Genomic DNA, 17,193 nt, shown 5'->3' on the forward strand with positions numbered 1-17,193 from the left:
TAGGTGGATACTTCTCTCAAGACCCCAACCTGCCCCCGTGGATTTTGTGCCCCAAGGGTCTTAGGAAATCTGAAGTGACTGGAGGTCTGAGGATGCCCTCCCAGTACCTTTAGGCAGCCATGAGCCCCCACTGGACTCCAAGTACCTTAGAGTATTTTCCAGGAGCTCAGACAGGACAAGATTCCCCCTTTTAAGTCTGGGCATCTGGACAGGGCATTGAAAATTTCCAGGCACTCCCCAGGAGAAATGACCTCCAGTGAGGGAGCACCTATGTGTTTGTGTTGAGAGTACTTGGTCACCCTATCCAGTAAATCAGATCCTGATTGGCTGGAGAAACATGATTTAATGTTTTATGACAACAGCGGTGTTTGATAATCGCAGCAATAATTACAATAATGCTGATGAGGGACGCCGGGGTGGCTCAGTGGTTGAGCGTCTGCCTTCTGCCCAGGGCATGATCCTGGAGTCCTGGGATCCAGTCCCACATCAAGCTCCTTCCCTGGAGCCTGCTTCCCCCTTTGCCCATGGCTCTGCCTCTCTCTGTGTGTTTCTCATGAATAAATAAATAAAATCTAAAAAAAAAAAAAAAATGCTGATGAACATCAGTAATATTGAAGACATTCTTTATGATGATGACGATAATAAAAACCATCAGAAGGGTCCTCCGAAGATGGGAGAGTAAAATACAGGCCTCCCAGAGCGAATGACAAAGTGCCCACATCAGGACGTCTTGAGGTGGAATATGCTCCTGGGGAGGACACCGTGAAGGTGGTGAGATGACTACAAAGGATTTAGACCCTCATATAAATTCAGCAGCCCTGGGGTTTGAGAGGATTGGCTCAGATTCTGAAAGAAGTTCTACTGTGGGTGAAGTGTTCTCAAACAGCATCAGAGAAAATCTTGAAGAATCCATGGATGTGGCAAACTTTACCGTTGTCTTACTTTAAAGATTTATTGATTTATTTTGAAGAGAAAGAGAGTGAGCTGGCAGGGGTGGGATCAGGAGTTGAGTGCAGAGTCCAGCGCGGGGCTCCATCTCAAGACCCTGAGATCACAACCTGAGGGGAGCCCCGAAACCTACTCGGATGCTTCACTGACTGAGCCAGCAAGGCCTCCCTGTTGTCTTAAGAAACTGCCTCAATCACCGCACCTTTAGCAACCACCACTCTGCTGGTTTGGTGGCCGTCAGCATGGAGGCAAGACCCTCCACCAGCAAAGGGGCTAACCAAAGGCTCACATGAGGGTGAGCATTTTTTAGTAATGAAGTATTTTTTTAAAGATCTTATTTATTTATTCATGAGAGAGAGAGAGAAGAAGAGACACAGGCAGAGGGAGAACCAGGCTCCATGCAGGGAGCCTGAAGCGGGACTTGATCTTGGGATTCCAGGATCATACCCCGGGCCCAAGGCAGGTGCTAAACCGCTGAGCCACCCAGGGATCCCCTGAAGTATTTTTTAATGAAAGGCAGTCACATTGGCTTTTTTAGACATAATGCTATTGTACACTTAATAGGCTACAGTATAGTATGAATATAACTCTTATACATGTCAGAAAACAAAACAAAAAAAACTATATTAGAGTCACTTTACTGCAGTATTTGCTTTGTTGCAGTGGTCTGGGGCCCAACTGCAGTATCTCTGAGGAATCCCTGGTGATGTGGGAAATGAGGCAGAAGAGAAAATAAATGTCCTCACTTCCTACAACCCACCGACAAAGCCATGAGACAAGCAGTGACTTCTCTGGGAGCTCAACTCCCTAGGTGGGGATACTCTGCTGAGGGCAACAGGCAGTCCTAGCCAGACCCCAGGCTCTTGTGAGTCTATTTTAACATATAAAAATCCCTTTGGAAACTTCCTTTATCTCTACCCTCCAAGATACGAGTTGGCAATCATCGCCCAAGGATATAGCCCACTGATGTACATCCAAAGAGTCTCATGACTCAGGTTTTATTAGATGGTAACAAATGACCTTCCCCAACAATAGCTAGCCCCCTCAAGGTCCTGGAAACATTGCTTCCAAAATTACTTAGAGACTCATGCTCTCCCTGACCCCCCCACCCAGCTTAAAGACACATAATCACCAGCCCTCACAACCCCAGGGCAGGTCTTTCTACCCACAGTTTCTGTCCCTGTGCTTTAATAAAACCATCTTTTTGGGACACCTGGATGGCTCAGTGGTTGAGCATCTGCCTTCCGCTAAGGATCCAGGATCGAGTTCCGCATCAGGTCCTAGCAGGGAGCCTGCTTCTCCCTTTGCCTGTGTCTCTGCCTCTCTCTTTCTGTGTCTCTCATGAATAAATAAATAAAATCGTTAAAAAACAAAACCAAAAGCACCTTTTTGGGATGCCTGGCTGGCTCAGAGGTTGAGCATCTGCCTTTGGCTCAGGGCGTGATCCCAGATTCCCAGGATAGAGTCCTGCATTGGGCTCTCTGCATGGAGCCTGCTTCTCCTCCCTCTTCCTATGTCTCTGCCTCTCTGTGTGTGTCTCTTGTGAATAAATAAATTAATTATTTAAAATAATAATAATAATAATAAAACCACCTTTTTGAACCAAAGGCATCTTTCTCGGCTTTCAACTTTGAACCCTAGTGTCTTTCCTATGTCACTGGTACCTCCAAAGTGAAGGAAAAGGAGCAGAAAGGGAAAGCAAATCAGGAGTATAGCAAGTGTGCAGCTGAGGGTTCCTGGGAGGACGCTGGCTGAGAGCATGCTGGGAACCCAGCTGCTGTCCAGCTGGCAATAGGGCAGCAGCTACCCTACTGGGCTCAGGACTCCTGACCCACACCCACATCCCTGCAGTGCAGCAGCTAGTCTGCCATGAACTTTAAACCCCCAACAGTATGTCATCCCTCAATACCATGCTACCCAATCTGCTCAACTCAGGCCCAGGAGGTCCTGATCCCTGCTTGCAAATGCCCACCCAAAGACACTGGGGAGGGCACTGACCTCAGTGATCCAAAGCCAGAGGGGGAACACGGGCCAATCTTTGTCCAGGAGCAACCTCTGCTCTTCACATCTTCCTTCACCAGCACCTACCCACCACCCTGTATGTCCCTACTCACCTTGCATCAGTTTGCTGTGGGGAAATCTGTATTATCTGTCCCTGAAATCCATACAGAATATTACAGTGTGATACCATAGCTTGAAGCTTCCATCCAACGAATGGCCATCCCAAAACCTGCATGGAAGTCATCCACTAATTCCACACCAACATGGCATCTTGGTACAGATTACAGTGTGAAAAACAGACCAAGTCCCTCCCGCCTTCTTGGAGCTTACACAAACAAATGAATGTGGCTACATTCTGGCACACAGGGATGTCAGAAAAGGATGTCAGATTTTTTTTTTTAAAGATTTTATTATTTATTCATGAGAGTACACAGAGAGGAGACAGAGAGAGGCAGAGGCACAGGCGGAGGGAGAAGCAGGCTCCATGCAGGAAGCCCGATGCGGGACTCGATCCGGGGTCTCCAGGGTCACACCCTGGGATGAAGGCAGGTGCTAAACCGGTGAGCCACCCGGGCTGCCCAAGGATGTGAGATTTTTATATATAATTTTTATACATCCAAAATAGACTTCTTCTGGCATTTTTCAAAATTGAAGAACATAAGACATCCAGAAGGCAAGATCTGGCACACTAGGATGCTGACTTGCATCATTATTTCCAGAGCCAAGTCTTTCATTACTAAGAGCATTATTGTAGGTAGCCTCCACCCAGCTTCTACCTCTACTCACTCAACACGTTTTTCAAGTCTTTTATTGATGTATTCATTTTGACATCATGTGTCTTATGCTCAGAACAGAGCTGACTTCAGAAGGAAGACCTCAGCAGTTCTAGAAACTTTTGCCTAGCAGTGTTCTGTATTTGATTTTCGTTGGGTTAAGAATTCCTGTGCACCTCTTACCTATGTCCCCTCACAACTAAAACTTCTCTGATTTACATCAGTGGAACAGCACTTGAGTGACTGTGCCACATCCACCCACGTTTGTTGTACAAAGTGCATGAATTATTATTATTATTATTATTATTATTATTATTATTATTATTATTTTGAGAGAGAGAGAGAGCAAATGTGCTTGCAGGCAGGGTGCAATGGGGAGGAACAGAGAGGGAAGGAGAGAATCTTAACCAGGCTCCTGGGAACCCTGGGTGGCGCAGTGGTTTAGTGCCTGCCTTTGGCCCAGGGCGCGATCCGGGAGACCCAGGATCGAATCCCATGTCGGGCTCCCAGGGAATGGAGCCTGCGTCTCCCTCTGCCTATGTCTCTGCCTCTCTCTCTCTCTCTCTCTGTGTGACTATCATAAATAAAAAAAAAAATTAAAAAAAAAAAAAACCAGGCTCCTCATTTAGTGCTCAGCACAGAGCCTGCCACAAGGCTTGAACTCAGGACCCTGAGATTGTGACCTGAGCTGCAATCGAGTCAGAGGCATACCCGACTGAGCCACCCAGCCGCCTTTCTATCTTGATGATTTTTGTCTTTTTTTTCCCCGAAAGATGTATGTATGTATGTATGTATGTATTCATGAGAGACACAGAGACACAGACAGAGGGAGAAGCAGGCTCCCGGCGAGGGAGCCCGATGCGGGACTTGATCCCCAGACGGAGATCATGACCTGACCCTAAGGCAGACGCTCAACCACTGAGCCACCCAGGCGTCCTGATTTTTGTCTTTGATTCACTGGGGAAATCATATGACCTGGCTTATCAAAAGTGTTGATTCAGCAGATAGCCAACTCTGGATAAGCGTTCAAAGATCCTTCCTGGTTATTGAAAGGAATGTATCTTAGGGCAAAGACTTTGCCTTTACTTAGTTTGCACACTACTAATACTATTACTGATGATAACTGTAAATCTAAGGAGATGTGAGATTCGACGAACAGACTTCTTGAAGTGTAGTTACTAATGTCTGGGCTCAGGGTGTATTTTAGATTTAGGCTCCTAGGGTTACACAAAGAAAATTGTCCCCTAGGCAAAAATGACAGACTGGATGGAATAGAAACCCAAACAAGAGGAGGGCATGAATGAGCTTGGCAAGTGCACAGAACCCTAGAGGACAGGCCTGATGGGTGGAGGCAGATGCTCCAACCCTGGTCTCAGACTGCCCATCATGTGACGACCAGCAGATTGCAGAGCTTTGGCTGATGGAGGGGCTGGGTGCCCTGTGAGAAAGGCAGGAGTCAGATCTGCACGGCATGCAGAAGCCGTGCCTGGGACATACGTTAAGAAAGGAGCACACTGGGATCCCTGGGTGGCGCAGCGGTTTGGCGCCTGCCTTTGGCCCAGGGCGCGATCCTGGAGACCCGGGATCGAGTCCCACATCGGGCTCCCGGTACATGGAGCCTGCTTCTCCCTCTGCCTGTGTCTCTGCCTCTCTCTCTCTCTCTGTAACTATCATAAATAAATAAAAATTAAAAAAAAAAAAAGAAAGGAGCACACTCCCCTCTTAGCATCCCGCTGCCCTTCTTATTATTTTTAATTTTTTTTTTTTTTTTTTTTTTTATTTATGATAGTCACACAGAGAGAGAAAGAGAGGCAGAGACACAGGCAGAGGGAGAAGCAGGCTCCATGCACCGGGAGCCTGACGTGGGATTCGATCCCGGGTCTCCAGGATCGCGCCCTGGGCCAAAGGCAGGCGCCAAACCGCTGCGCCACCCAGGGATCCCCCTTCTTATTATTTTTAATTTAAATTCCATTTGGTTAACATATACTGTATTATTAGTGCCAGGGGTAGAGGTCTGTGATTCATCAGTTGCCTATAACACCCAGTGCTCATCCCATAATGTGCTCTCCTTCATGCCCATCCCCCAGTTATCCCCCCACACCCGGCAGCGACCCTCAGTTTGTTTCTAAAGTTCAGTGTTGGGATTCCTGGGTGGCTCAGTGGTTTAGCGCCTGCCTCCGGCCCAGGGCATGATCCTGGAGTCCCAGGATCGAGTTCCATGTCGGGCTCCCTGCATGGAGTCAGCTTCTCCCTCTGCCTGTGTCTCTCATGAATAAATAAAATCTTTAAAAAAAAATAAAGTTCAGCATCTCTCATGGTTTGTCACCCTCTCTGTTTCCATCTAATGTTTCCTTCCATTCTGCTTGCCCTTCTGCCATCTATTCCACTCAGACTCCTGGAGCCCAGAGGTCTCTATTACATATCAAGGCCCAAGGCCCAGGAGTGTTGGAATGAGAACTCCCCTGAGCTCCAGGGGACCCGACGCAGTGGAGGGTGACAAAGGCCTGCAGACCCCTCTCAGGGAGCCCAGAAGGACTTAGAAAACTAGGGGCGGGCAAGCTGCCCTCACCTTCCAGCACAGCTGTGGTCTTTCTTGGGACAAGAGGACTCAATGTTTCCAGAAGCTCAGATGGGCTGATGATCCCGTTTTGTGCCTCAATTTTTTTAAGATTTTATTTATTTATTTATAGAGACACACACACACACACACACACACACACACAGGGGCAGAGGCACAGGCAGAGGGAGAAGCAGGGTCCATGCAGGGAGCCTCACATGGGACTCGATCCAGGGTCCCCAGGATCAAACCCTGGGCTCCAGGCGGCGCTAAACTGCTGCACCACCGGGGCTGCCCTTGTGCCTCAATTTTTGACAGCGATAGTTGCTGGGCTCTGAGCACACCCAGAAAATTTTAAGGACACTCGTGCAGGCACTAAAGTTTTCTCCAGCCTTTCCATGAAGTCATGATGTTTTCTGAGCCCCCTAGTTGACTTAGATAGGTATTTGGTGACTTTTTGGCTAAGGGTAGTCTCTGGGTATTCCAGGTCAGCAGAAGAGGGTGCAGGGCCCTCAAGGGAACAGGCGAATTTTTCTAGAGTCACAGGCAAACCAAAGGCATCCTTCCTGAGTCTTCCCTGCCAGCACCAGGGGTGGCATGCCTCCTGATGGCACCTCCCAATATTTGAGGAGCCATCCTACCAGACAGGCCTGAGCAGTTGTATATGGGTGGATATAGGTCATTTGAGGAATCTTCTGCTGTGACAGCATTGATAAAATACTTGGCCTTAAAAAAAAAAAAAAAATACTTGGCCTTTCTCGTATTTTGTTACATTGAGATATAATGCACATACCAAATACTTATTTATTTATTTATTTATTTATTTATTTATTTATTTATTTATCTTTTAATATCTTATTTATTTATTCATGAGAGGCACAGAAAGAGAGGCAGAGATATAGGCAGAGGGAGAAGCAGACTCCTCGCAGGGAGTCCGGTGCGGGACTTGATCCCTGAACTGGGATCACGCCCTGGTGGAAGGCAAATGCTCAACCACTGAGCCACCCAGGTGTCCCCCAAATGCCCCTTTAAAGTATACATTTCTGGGATTCCAGGGTGGCTCAGCGTATTTAGCGCCTGCCTTCAGTCCAGGGCATGATACTGGAGTTCTGGGATCAGGTCCCATGTCAGGCTCCCTGCATGGAGCCTGCTCCTCCTTCTGCCTGTGTCTCTGCCTCTGTGTGTGTGTGTGTGTGTCTCATGAATAGAATCTTAAAAAAAAAAAGTGTACATTTCAATTGTTCTAGTTTACTCACAAGGTCATGCAGTTGTTACCACCACCCAATTCCAGAATGTTCTCATTACCTTCAAAAGGAGTCCCCTTACCCATTAGTGGTCACTCTCAATTGACCCATAACATTTTCTTCCTCCATACATTTGTCCATTCTGGACAGTTCATAGGAATAGAACCATACAATATTGGCCTTTTGTGACGGGCTTCTTTCACATCGCATAACATATTCAAGGCTTACCCATGTGGTAGCTTGTATCTGTACATCAAGCCATTTTATTGCCAAATAACATTCCAGTCTACGAGTAGACCACATTTAGCCTTTGTGCTCATCAGTCGAAGGACCCTTGAGCTATTTCCACTTTTCTACCATCAGGAAGAATGCAGCTGTAAACATTTGTTTATACGTGTTTGTGTGGACTTATGTTTTCATTCGTTCTGGGTGTGCACTTGGGGGTGGAATTGCTGGGCCCCACGGTAGCTCCATGGTTAAGTTTCTGAGGAACTGTCAAACTTATTTCCCGATCAGCTGCACCATTTTGCCTTCCCCCTAGACTGTACAGATTCCAGTTTCTCCACATCCTCACCAACGCTTGTTATTTTCTGTCTTAAAAAAAAAAAAAAAAAAGTCACCTAGCATTTGTGTTGTGTCCCCCAGTTGTTGAATAACCGCTTGATTGGGACAGAATTCACAGAGTATCTACTTGGAGTGCTCAGTGGCATTGAGATGCTATCCCTGGTGCCCATCTGGGAGAGGACACACCCAGACTTAACAACAAATCCAGGTCGGGCCCCAGGGAGATGACACTTAGAAGAAGATACAACCGGTCTAAGTGGAGCATTGGTGAAGTTACCCACAGGCTTCCAGCCGCCCTGACATTGATCTTGCCAATCCTCCAGTTTCTACTCATCTGATTTCTTTACTTCTGTATTCTTGCCTTCAGACTCAGATTTAGATAATGAATCAGTTGTGCAACACAATTAGTCAAAACCTAGGAAAGGAAGCACAAACCCTAGAGTGTTTCCAAATTTAGTTGAACTTCTATGTCATCATAATGTCGATATTGCTAAGATTGTAGCTAATGATAAAAAGGGACCTGTGTTTTATTTGTGCAATAAAATCCAAAAGGAATTTTTATTTTTATTTATTATTCTTTAAAGATTTTTTTTTTTTTATTCTTTAAAGATTTTTAAAATTTATTTGAGAGAGAGAGATAGCAAGAGAGAGCATGAGCAGAGGGGACAGGTTGAAGCAGACTACCCCCCTGAGCAGGATCCTAACTTGAGATTCATCCCAGGACCCTGGAATCAAATCCAAATCCAAGACAGATGCCGGCTGAGCCGCCTAGGCTCCCCTTTATCAGTTTTTGTTATAAAGTGGCCCATTGCCTCTTGTATTTTCCCATAGAATTGCAAATATATTTTTATTGCAGAAATTATCACTGGTACTATAATTTTTTGTGTGTCCCCACTAATCTTTGAAGTCTTTGAAGGAGGATAGATGTGTTTTTTGTATTTTTGTTTTTGTTTTATAAATGTCTTATTCCACATCCCCGGGAGCACACGCAGCTACTAGTACAAAGGATATTTTCATTGAATGTTTCTTTTTTGGTTGGTTAAATGAATAAGACAGATACAGGAGCTAGTTCAAGAAGACCTCATATTTAAGGACTCACATATTTGAATGTGAACATTATTTGCAAAGTTGCATCCCTCTTTCAGCTGCTGGAGAAGAGTGGGAACTGAAAGGGTTGCATATAAACATTCGAGTTATTTTGAGTAGATTAAAACTATCAATAAATTGGAAATAATATCTGTTGTGTTTTAATAAATGATAATTTGTTTTTGTTTTTTTAAAGATCTTATTTATTCATCCATGACAGACAGAGAGAGAGAGAGAGAGAGAGAGGAGAGAGAGAGAGAGGCAGAGACAGAGGGAGAAGCAGGCTCCATGCGGACAGCCCAAAGGGGGACTTGATCCCAGCAACATGGGATCACGCCCTGAGACAAAGGCAGATGCCCAACCACTGAGCCACCCAGGGGTCCCAATAAATGAAAAATTGAATGTTAATGCAATTCATTAGGGTTGATTATTTTCTCGATCTCAGGACTGTATAAGTGAATTAAATATACATACATTTTGCGTTGACTGAGGAAGAACATTCTTGTAAAAACATTAGGAATCTTGGGACGCCTCTCTCTCTGCCTCTCTGTGTCTCTCATGAATAAATAAATAAATGAAATTTTAAAAAGTAAATCACAATTATGATCTGCAATTCCATTTTGTTGCCCAAACTCCATTATTCTTTCTAAATGTAATTAGCACATATTAATAAAGAAGTTTGATGTGGGATCGTGGAGCGCTATGGTCAAGAAAGACTTCTTGAGACGTCTTTGGTGCAAAGAGGTGGTTTTATGAAAGCCCAGGGACAGGACCTGAGGGCAAAGAGCTTCATTCGAACCTGTGAGGAGTGACTGATTATATACGGTCTTTTGTCCTATGGAGATGAAGGTGATGTTAGGGCTGCAGGAAATTGAGTCTATAGGTTCTTGGAGGTCTGGTTATGATTAGGATTGTGTTTTTCTTGTAAACCATTAGACAGTTTCAAAGTACTGTGGAGTTTCATGTCCTGCTTTACAATTGATGTGATTTGATGTGGGATCCAGGAGCGAGGGGTCAAGAAAGAATGGAGATGATTTCAGTGCCAAAAAGGTGGTTTTCATGAAGGAGAAGGCAGGCTGAGGACAGAGTATAAGCTGACACCCTCAACCCTCCCTCCCTCCAGGGGGGATGTGTGTGACATTCCTCAGGCATTCCTGGCTGCCCTAAAATTAAGGGAAGGAAAAACAAATGGCTGAGTGATTAGAGATCACCGTCCTGCAGGACAGGAATCTCCTCTACTGGACCAGTCTTAGTGATTTACAAGGAGTAAGTGTTCTTATCAGTAGCCTGACTTCCAGAGACCCATAGATTCAATGTCCTGGAGCCCTAAGATCACAGAAGATGTGGGGGAGACAGAAGCAGAAGGAAATGCAAATAAAATTAAATGTCCTTAAAACCTGCAGCTCCTTCCTTGACAAAGACTTGAGACCGGCAGAGTAGAACCTTCCTCCAGGAAGCTCCCAACTGCCTTCACTTAGATGCCTCGCTGGAGGGACAAACAGCCTCAGCCTGACAATAGGCAGGCCTCCGGTGTCTCCTAGGTCCTCCTTAACATATGAAAGCCTTCTGGAAACCTCCCTTTGTCCTCACCGCTCCCCCCCCTCCACCCTCCAGCTCCCACGGAGATCATCAGCCACCCTCACAACCTCGGGCCAGCAGCTCTTCCTGCCCACGGGTCCTGCTCCACCCCCCGCCCCAACCAGGCTTTAATAAAACCACCTTTTTGCACCAAAGACCTTTGAAGAATTTCCTTGGCTGTCAGCTCCAGACCCCAATACCCCAAAACCACATCAGTTTTATTAAAAACTGATTATGTACCATGGAGTGGGGGGAAGGTAAACACAGGGGAAGTTTCCAAAAGGGCTTTTGTATGCAAAAGACGACTCACAGGGTCCTGGGGGCCTGGTTATTGTCAGTCTGAGGCCGTTGGTCCCGCCAGCGCTGCATTAACGGTAAGACAGCTGGGAGCTTCCTGGAGAAGGATCTTCTCAGCCCACCTCTCAGACTTGGCAGCGGGCTGCAGGATCTACCTTCCTTCTGCTTTGTGCTACACATCACCACCAGAAGAATTTTCACAGAAATTAAACGTACTAATGTAGTGAATCTCAAAAAAGGAAGTGCACACTGCGGAAATCAAAACCATTTTGGCCTTTTTAAAAAACGCAAATTACCAGCGTGGTATGTTATTTTGAACAAAGAGGAAATAGTTACTACAATTCTCCAGGGAGAAATTCTGGTAATAAGTTCTGTGCTGTTTAGGCCTGTCCCTCTCCTTACAGCAAAGGAGAGAGAGTGACTTCTGAAAACAGGCTAGATGCACCTAAAACTGTTACAAAACTTAAGAATATTCTTTCTGAATCTGAAACAACAAAGAAAAGATATTGGAAATACTTCTGTTTTGGGTACAAATTCAACTTTGGAATTTCAAATGTTTGTACACGTTTTTTCAGCTACTTTAGGAGCTGTAAGACCATGAATCCGTAAGAACCAGGAGAAGCAAATACACAGACGCCCCATTTCTCTTTCACATGTTGAAAAAGCCTTCAATCCAGCAAATTCGAGGATAAATGGGCTTTATTAACGGGTTTGTGGATTGGCGCAGCGTCCAGCCCAGCAAGCAGAGGGGAGCTCTCCCGAGCTAAACCAGAGAAAGGTTTTAGAAGGCAGAGCCCAGGGATTAAAGAGACAAGGAATTCATTAGCAAGGAATGCATTGTTAGGCGAAGTTGCCTCCAGGGGAGGCTGGGGTCCGTCGGGACCTCCTAGGACCGGCCCGGAAATTCCACCTTCACGGGTAAAGGTTACATTCCTGAGCGCGGCGGACTCGGACGGCGCCGACCTCTCCTCGCGCGGGTGCAGGTCCCGCTCCGCTGGCCTCCTGCCTCCCCCCTCCTCCCTGCCCCGCTCCCTCCTCCCTCCTCCCTCCTCCCCCGGCCCCCGCCCCGTAGCCCTCCCGCCCTCCCGGGACGGGCTCTCCTCCCGGTCCCTGCAGGGAACCCCCTCCTCGCACCCCCGGGCCCCCCACCCCCGGTCCCTGTCCCCCCACCCCCTGCACAGACCCCTAACCCTCCTGCCACAGACCGCAGGGATCCCCCCTACCCCGACCCCTTCCCGCTAGACCCTCCTCCCAGTCCCTGCAGGGAGCCCCCCTCCCTGCACCCCCGGTCCCCCCACCCCTGCACAGACCCCCCCGCCCCCTAACCCTCCCCGCCACGGGGTGTCCGCCCGCCCCCAGCCCCGGGACCCCTAACCCTCCAGCCGCGGACCTCCCTCCCCTCCCCACCCCGCCCCAACCCTTCCCGCCCGACCCTCCTCCCAGCCCCCGCGGGGTCGCCCCGCCCCGCGCCTCCGGCCCCCCGAGCGGTGGGCGGGAGGAGCCCCTACCCGGCCCGTGGGAGCGCAGGCGGTGACCCCCGCGGGGACGCCCCTGAGCGAGGCTGCGCGCTCCCCGCCCGAGCTCGGCCCCCGGGGGCCCCGCACGCCCCCCCCTTCGCCGCGCCGCCGCGGAGGGCGCATGCGCTGCCCTCGGCCCCGGGGGGTGGGGGTGGGGGTGGGGGTGGGAGCGCGGGGCGCAGCGCAGGAGCTCGGAGCCCCCCCCCCCGCTCGGGGTTGCCTGGCGCCCCCTCCTGGCCGCGGGGAGCGTGAAGGGCCGCCAGCGCCCCGTGCTCCACCGCCGCGCCTGGGGACACCAAGAATCCAAGTATAAAGTCGATTTATAGGGGCCAGCTGCTTTCCCACACGTTCGTAATTAACGATTGAATTTGAACGTTGAAAAACGCCATTTTTGATGTCCCCTTGACCTCCCCCAAATTGAAGTCCTTAGTTATGAACCTAAGAACATCTGTAAAAATCTGCATTCAGAAGCATCATAAACCTGCTGAAAGATCGCAAACAAAATCTGAATTAACACGGACAAGTAGGGGGACGCCTGGGTGGCCCAATGGTTTAGCGCCTGCCTTCGGCCCAAGGCATGATCCTGGAGGCCTGGGGTCGAGTCCCAGGGTCGAGTCCCACGTCGGGCTCCCTGCATGGAGCCTGCTCCTCCCTCTGCCTCTGTGTGTGTGTGTGTGTGTGTGTGTGTGTGTGTGTGTGTCACATGAATAAAATAAAATCTTAAAAAAATATATAAGATAAAATACAGAGATGTTTGTTTTTCATGACCCACAGACTCCATATTCTTAAATTGACAATTCTTCCTAATTTGATGTGCAGATTCAGCTTAACCCCAACCAACATGCAAGCAAAGCTACTTGCTAAACCTAGAATACACAACATATGACTGAGGAATAAAGCTAGAAAACTTGGGGATCCCGGGTGACTCAGTGGTTTAGCGCCTGCCTTCAGCCCAGGGCCTGCCTGATCCTGGAGTCCTGGGATCGAGTCCCGCATCGGGCTCCTTGCATGGAGCCTGCTTCTCCCTCTGCCTGTGTCTCTCATGAATAAATAAATAAAATCTTAAAAAAAAAAAAAAAAAAGCTAGAAACCTCACACACCCACATTGCAAGGCTTACATAAATACAGTGAATAAAGTAAAGTTACAGCAATGGAGTGAGTGATCTGCAGCAAGGTGAGTCTCACACCTCTCCTCACTGTCTCTGCCTCTCTCTCTGTGTCTCTCATGAATAAATAAATAAAATCTTTAAAAAAAAGATTATCTAGTCCTTACTCAATGGAGATATCAATAGATAGTTAAAATACTTAGGTTCCCTGCTTGGCTTTCAATAAAGGACCAAGCGTACAAGTCCCCAGCAGCAACCCAGTAGGGACCCCTCTCACTTCTGAGAGCTTTCTCTGTATCCTCACTTAATAAACTTCTATCCCTTTACTCACTCTCCTTTGTTTGCGAGATTCATTCTTTGACTCCATGAGACGAAAATCAAGCTCTCCCATATAAAAATGAAAAATGTGTGCTCTGTACATGTCAATATAAATTTGTTGAAACTCATACACTATACAATGCCAACAGTGAACCATATAGTAATAACATGGATTCTGGGCGATAACACTATGTCACCATAGGTTCATAGTTTCAACAGATGTACGATCCATTGGTAACAGAAGAAGCTGTGTTTGTGTGGGGCAAGGGGTGTACAGAAAATCTCACACCGTTCTCGGAGGGGAGGGGCAGGATGGGGCTAGAAGGGACTGGAAGCAGTATGGGAGTCAGGGTCTGGAGAGAGGTGTTGGGAGCAGTTCCTGCAGTGGGTGCAGTCTGTGCTGGTGACAATATCACCTGGGTATATTACCAGACGAGAGGTCCCAGGCATGGGCTGTATACACTATGTGAGCTAAGAAGGTCAGTGATCACATGGCATCTGCCACAGAGCAAATAAAAGGTTGGCAAGACGATAGCCTCAAAATTACTGCTCAGGAAGCACTCTTCTGTACAACCTTGGGCTGAACTTGCTGGAAAAGGCCATCTTATGCATCTTCCCTAAGGAAAAAAAAATGCAATCAATAACATTCTGAAAGACTAGTGCAATAAAGTCAGGTTATGCAAAAGACAAGATATAGCTCTTTTTTTGACATGCAGAGTGACTTGAAAACAATGCAGTATTTGAGGAATCTTTTTTTTAAGAGTTTATTTAAAAAAAAACGTTTATTTATTTATTCATGACAGACACACACAGAGAGAGGCAGAGACACAGGCAGAGGGAGAAGCAGGCTCCATGCAGGGAGCCCGATGTGGGACTTGATCCAGGGTCTCCAGGATCACACCCTGGGCTGAAGGCAGTGCTAAACCGCTGAGTCACCAGGGCTGCCCTGCATACATGAATGTAAAGTCTTTGCTTTAATTCATCTTTTGCTTTTTCATCTTTCACTACTCTCCAATACAATATGCAGAGGCTGCCCTCTGGACTGATGTTATTTACTGAACCATCTACACATTACATCTGTTGGGAAGGGAACTTAACTCTGCTGAGTCATGATTTACCTGCAAGATGCCCCGGGCTGCCTAGTTACCTTTCTCCCCAGCACTTCTCAAACTCAACTATATTCCTGACTCCACAGGATCTCATTTTGCTTGCCAGTGATTTCCATCCCCCTCCTGGAGATTTGCCAGTGTTGGACTTAGCAGGGGAGGTGAAGCAGCGACTCCTTTACAGGGTGCCATGCATGTGGTAATTCAATGACAAGCAGCCCACATGGGGTTTTAAGGCACAGAAACTCAGCTCGCAGTCTGCCCACCGTTGCTGCCATTCTTGGGGCTCTGGACCCCTTCCTTTGGGCGGGGACCCTTTCCTCTGGGCTCCTTTCTTTCTTTCTTTTTAAAAAAGATTTTATTTATTTATTTGAAAGACACACACACAGAGAGAGAAAGAGCAAGCACGAATAGGGTGAGGGTAGAGGGAGAAGCAGACTCTTGCTGAGCAGGGTGCCTGATAGGGGACTCGATCCTGGAACTCCAGGATCATGACCTGAGTTGACTAACTGAGCCACCCATGCACCCTGGGCTCCTTTCTCTTGTCCTGCAGTAGAGCCTCAGTCCTTCTGGGCTGACAGCACATGAAGGAGAAAACACTATGGATATATCAATGTCCAGCAAACATTGAGCTTCTGGGGGAAAGGTTTCTGGTTGCTTCTGCTGTAATTCCTCATGTCAGGCAGGTGTGCAGAGAGGACTCCAGGGGCCATGCCATCCCTCCCAACCAACCCTCCCAACGTCGCCCTTCGGGTGTCACCCTCCCCAGGGGTCCTGTCAAAGCCTGGCCTCTCCACTCTTTGGCCCACGCCCTGTGACCCCCATTGCCCACCCTCCAGGGGCTCTTCTGGCCTCTGGGACCCTCTGTCCTCTCCCACAAAGCTCGGGTCTCTAAGCTACTTGCCCTTATATGTAATTCATGGATTTCCTTCCACCTCATTAGTAGCCAAGGACTGGACACATTTCAGGCCCACCCTGCAAGCTCCCTTCCTGCTTCCCAGCGGCTGGAGGGGGCTCTCCTCGCTGACAGGCCATTGGTGGTGACCCTACAGTGCTCTGCTGCCCCTTTCTCTGACTGGGGACACTATCACCCCTCCTGTCACTGACCCCATGATTCCCAGGGCTCCCAGGGCCTCCTGGGCCGACACCCAGCTTCTGTTTTAAACACCACACTGTTTACAGGGCCCCCCTCCTGCTTGGGGGTCGCTTCCCATCTTGCCCCATCTGCTCCTTCGCAGGCCTGGAAGTGCTGTTCACACGGCTTCACTGTTCCCTGGTTCTTGGGTCATTCCTGCGTCCACGCACGAGGGTCAAATCCCTGGGAGAACAGCACATGTCCTCCTGGGTCCCCACAATGGTCGTCTGTACCTGGTCTCCCTTTCTGTCGCTTGGTTCCTTCAGAATCCACGGAATCAGGCTGCCCAGTCCCGTAGAATGGGTGTGGACGAAGCCACGGTGACCACCTCTGACCCAGATGGGACCTCGTGGGCACCTGGTCGTCCTTCTTCACCACGAAGACAGCCAGCATCTGACCGGGGCCGGCTCTCCATCATGTGCTGAAACCCCTTGTTTCCCTGGTCTTGGGAACACCCTTGTGTCCGCAGGGCTCTCTGGGGCAGCCCAGAGAGGACCATGTCCTCCTGACCCTGGATCTGTGGGCCCCACCACCTGCCAGTCTGAGAACCTGGGAGGCCTGGGTGGTCGCGTGCAGGCCAGAGGCCTTGTTCTCCCAGTTTTGGTCCATGAAGGAATTGCAAGGACTCCACGGTCCACCTGGCCCTGCCTCCACCAGCCCAGGACATGGGCTCTCACTGGGTGCACACCTGTCCTGATCTCCCGCTCCACCTTCCAGCATGTGTGACCGTACAGTGCCGCCCTTCAAGCACTAGGTCCCACCATGTCTCCCCTTTTCTCAAAACCCTCCATGGCTTCCATCTCAGAACAAAAAGCACAGTCCCTGGGAGCCAGGCTGGCCCTCTAGGACCTGTAGCCCTATGACCTCTGGGGTCTAACCCCACCCCCTACCCTGCCCTCCCATGCTTCCAGCACAGGGAATGCATTCAGGACACCTTCCCATGCCTCCCCTCTGCCTGGAGAA

The 17,193-nt window shown here is 48.6% G+C and overlaps 1 long non-coding RNA gene across 5 annotated transcripts; it reads right to left on the reverse strand.

Annotated features, from left to right (window-relative positions):
* Positions 1–7,454: 7,454 nt before the first annotated feature.
* On the reverse strand, positions 7,455–12,062 carry LOC111092430. Of its 5 annotated transcripts, none has more exons than XR_005378262.1 (4): positions 11,062–12,062; positions 9,648–9,720; positions 8,365–8,502; positions 7,455–8,117 (listed from the first exon to the last, which is right to left on the reverse strand). It is a non-coding gene; the product is annotated as an uncharacterized LOC111092430 (long non-coding RNA). The 5 variants fall into 5 exon arrangements; XR_005378265.1 differs by having other exon boundaries at positions 9,648–9,726; XR_005378264.1 differs by having other exon boundaries at positions 8,369–8,502; positions 9,648–12,062.
* Positions 12,063–17,193: the final 5,131 nt, after the last annotated feature.

The sequence above is a fragment of the Canis lupus genome, chromosome 25, assembly GCF_011100685.1.
Source record: "Canis lupus familiaris isolate Mischka breed German Shepherd chromosome 25, alternate assembly UU_Cfam_GSD_1.0, whole genome shotgun sequence".
In the NCBI taxonomy this organism is placed as follows: Eukaryota; Metazoa; Chordata; class Mammalia; order Carnivora; family Canidae; genus Canis; species Canis lupus.